The sequence below is a fragment of the Bison bison genome, unplaced genomic scaffold (assembly GCF_000754665.1).
Source record: "Bison bison bison isolate TAMUID 2011002044 unplaced genomic scaffold, Bison_UMD1.0 scf7180017864236, whole genome shotgun sequence".
In the NCBI taxonomy this organism is placed as follows: Eukaryota; Metazoa; Chordata; class Mammalia; order Artiodactyla; family Bovidae; genus Bison; species Bison bison.
In genome coordinates, this window is record NW_011494808.1 from 11,234,065 (window position 1) to 11,238,481 (window position 4,417).

The window sequence follows — 4,417 nt, forward strand, 5'->3', positions numbered from 1 at the left end:
GGCCCTCCGCCGCCCCACCTCGGCCCCAGCTGAGTTCACAAGCGGACCTACCCGCGCCCTTCCCTGAGACTGTTCGCTAATCCCGCCGGGAGACGCTAACCCCTGGTCCACGGCGCACGTGCGGAGCTGGTGGCGCTGGGACCCCGCTGCGAGCGCGCCCTGCGGGAGGCGGGTTGACTGCTGGCGCTCTGGGTGGCGCTGGCCCACGTCCCCGGCTTGGCCTACCGCCCCTTGTGGCGCTATGGCTCCGCGGAGGTGGTGATCCTCCAGAGGGAGCTGCGCCGAGGCAAGGGCGTCTGCAAGCCGGGCCGGCTCTCCTACAGTCTGAGCTTCGCGGGCCGGAGGCACGTGATTCTCCTGCGGCGCAAGAAACTCTTCTGGCCTGGAGGCCTGCGGCTGAAGACCCAGGACGACCAAGGAGCGCTCCAGACGGACTACCTCTTCATCCCCTCAGACTGCTACTACCTCGGCTACTTGGAGGAGATTCCTCTGTCCATGGTCACCTTGGAGACTTGCTATGGGGGGGGGTCTCAAAGGTACCATGAAGTTGGATGACCTTACCTATGAAATCAAACCCCTCAAGGATTCTGAAAGGTTTGAACACGTGGTTTCTCAGATCGTGGCAGACGCCAATGCGACAGGACCTGCATTTACACCGGAACACGGAACACGAGGACAGGCAGCCACTGCTCTCTGATGTGGTTGTCGGCGTAGCCCCTAGGATTAGTCCTAGGTTTTTTGCAACACATAAGGGATTTTAAGAGGATTTGCTCAGTTTTCTAATTCAATGTATCATGTATATAATAATTTAACTAAGTGTGTAGAATTCCTGATGTATATGACTGCTATAGTGGACACCTTCTCTCAAGCTCTTTTTACAAGGTACTATCTCACTGCAGTCTTGCTGTACACTGCAAGAGATCCAGTTGCCATGAATGATTATCGTGTCCCAGGTAGTGCGTATTTTCGTTATCATGGACACAACTTGATACCAGTTATATATCCCTCTACATCTTTCATGGTGAATCTTGATGGACCGTGACAAGGTCAATTTCAGCCACAACTGTATAGTGTATGTCAAGGTAGTAATAGTCTACTGTTTTTTGGTTATTTACAATGGCATTATTACATGTTAGCTGTTGTAACAACACAATTCACTTGGAGAAGTGCGGGTCTGTGGTATGATAATGCCACCTGCTTTTGCATCAAACAGTCTGCCTGCCTCATGGCAGTATACCCAGTCTTGTCAGATTCCTTCAGTAACTGTTCCATTTCACAGTTGAGGAACATAATAGGAATGAGGGGCCATTGTATGTTAAACCTAACAGTGCATTATTTTAATGAAAGTCTGACAAAACCACGTTGTGGAAACACTATACTGGACACTGGGGAGCAATGTGACTGTGGCTCTTTGTAAGGCCTTCTAAGACACCCATTATGCCTTTTTGCATTTCTTTTTCTTGGGGAGGGTCTTGATCACTGCCTCCTGTACAATGTCACGAACCTCCGTCCATATTCTTCAGACACTCTGTCTATCATATCTAATCCCTAGAATCTATTTGACTCTTCCACTGTATAATCTACAAGGGATTTGATTAGGTCATACATGAATGGCCTAGTGGTTTTCCCTACTTTCTTCAATTTAAGTATGAATTTTGCAATAAGGAGTTCAGGATCAGAGTCAAGCTCCTGGTCTTGTCTTTGCTGACTGCATAGAGCTTCTCCATCTTTGGCTGCAAAGAATATAATCAATCTGATTTCAGTGATGACCATCTAGAGATGTTCATGTGTAGAGTCTTCTCTTGTGTTGTTGGGAGAGAGTGTTTGCTGTGACCAGTGCATTCTCTTGGCAAAACTCTCTTAGCCTTTGTCCTGCTTCATTTTGTGGCCCAAGGCCAAATTTGCCTGTTACTCCAGGTGTTTCTTGACTTCCTACTTTTGCATTTCAGTCCCCTATAATGAAAAGGACATCTTTTTCAGGTGTTAGTTCTAGAACATCTTGTAGGTCTTCATAGAACCTTTCAATTTCAGCTTCTTCAGCATTACTGGTCAGGACATAGACTTGGATTACTGTTATATTGAATGGTTTGCCTTGGAAATGAATAGATATCATTTTGTCATTTTTGAGATTGTACCCAAGTACTGAATTTCAAGCTCTTTTGTTGACTATGATGGCTACTCCATTCTTCTAAGGGGTACTTGCCCACAGTAGTAGATATAATGGTCATCTGAATTAAATTAGCCCATTCTAATCAATTTGTGTTTACTGATTCCTAAAATGTCAGTGTTCACTCTTGCCATCTCCTGTTTGACCACTTCTAATTTACCTTGATTCATAGACCTAATATGCCAGCTTCCTATGCAATATTGCTCTTTACAGCAGCAGACTTTACTTCCATCACTAGTCACATCCACAACTGGGCATTGTTTTTGCTTTGGCTCTGTCTCTTCATTCTTTCTGGAGTCATTTCTCCAGTTGCATATTGGGCACCTACCAACCTAGGGAGTTTATATTTCAGTGTCATACATTTTTGCCTTTTCATATTGTTCATGGGGTTCTCAAGGCAATAATACTGAAGTGGTTTGCCATTCCTTTCTGCAGTGGACAATGTTTTGTCAGAACTCTCCGCCATGACTCGTCCATCTTGGGTGGTCCTACACAACATGGCTAGGTTTCATTGAGTTAGACAAGGCTGTGGTCCATGTGATCAGTTTGATTAATTTTCTGTGTTTGTGGACTCTACCTGAACTATCTGTCTGGATTCTACCTGAACAAACACGAAAGGGCTTGAGTCTCACTACTATTTCCCCATGAAGCATCACACAAACACCCAATCCAGACTAATCTTTTTTGTGTCCACAGTACACTGCTGAGGGTGCTTATATGCTAGGAGGCAGCATTGTCAGGAAGGAGGCTTGAGCTAACATCCCCAGGACCAGCAGAGGTGAAGATTGGCTTAATTTTGCCTTGGCGGCCTTGGCGGCCTTGATTCCACAATGCAATCTTGTCCCAGCCCAACATAGCACACACTAAACCTTTAAAAATTTTCAGTGAAGGGCACCCTGCCAGACTGTTTCCACCCCACCCCAGTTCAGCAATGGGACTCAAGCCTGCTCAGCCTCCAGGGATACAATAGCATCCCAAGCCAGGGAGGTCGGACATCATACAGTAGCACTGCTTTCCTTCCTTTTTCTTTAACATATTGCCAATACTACTTGCAGCATAGTCCAGTTGACGTACTGTGACTATTGTCACTGCACTGATTCGATATGAAGTCATCTATGGATTTTCCCTATGATGTTTGGGGGACTATTTGCCTTAGGAGTTCGAGCAGAGTGATGAGCACCAGGTCTTCATGTCTTTTCTACCTCAGATACCTCCCCCTTGCCCCCCCCCTTTTTTTTGCCAATGGAAAGCAGGAAGATAACAGATAACTGGTATGGATCATCTCTTAGAGCTACAGAGTTGTACGTCTGTGTGGATGGAAGGGAGGAGGAAAGGGTACAGTCCATGTGGGTGATTCATTACAGGTACAGATCTGCTTTTGCTTTAGATACTTACCCTTTAATTTTTTCCAGGCTCTGCTCTTTCTTTCTTTCCAAAACACTTTCTGTGACTTTGAACTTTCAGTATCTCTTTCTGGGATGTCAATTCGTTGCCTTCTATGTCTGTCCTCACTTGGCCTAGACTAGACCTCATATACCTGGATCTTCCTCTGCCTGACTGACTACTCTTGGCCTCCGATCCTTCATGGGCCATCCAGCTGTGTGTCTCTCAGTGTTAGAGTTCCCTGCTTTCCGTATCTTTTTTTTTGCTGTGAGTGAGAAGCCGTCTACCAGATCTATGCACAACATTTTCTTTAAGCTTCAGTCTCTCATTGGGGATTTTGAGGGATGTGCACTAGGCTCCTAAAGGAAGCAGTGCTTGAGGTTTGTTGGGGTGCATGTGCCTTTTGATTGATGGAGCTCTCAGTGCGGGAATGAGTGACATAAGGCCTGACTTGAGAGTGCTTCTTTCACGCATTCTAGTGGCTGCTGTCAATGGGTGTTCCCACCCACAGCCTAGGGAGATTCTTCTTCCTCTGGACTCTCTTCCATGTTGATTGCCTGTAGCCCTGCCGTGTCAGCATTTGTGAGTGTCCTTCCCATTGTCCTTTCGATTGGCATTCCTGCAGTAATCAGGGATGCTGAGCGCCTTGTTTGGTGGGGGAGGTTGTGTGCGTCTGTGCTTTTCTGGTTTTTTCTTTCTTCTCCTTTAAGGGTGCAAGTACGATTTATCTCTAGCAGTTGGCTTCCTGAATATCTACTGCCATTCCCTGGGGGCAGCTGGCTGGAAGGGAAGCCCAGGCCTTGCGGATTGAACCGAGGTGCCTGTGGTCATGATGTAGTTACAGAAAATGTCCACAAGGCGGCAGCA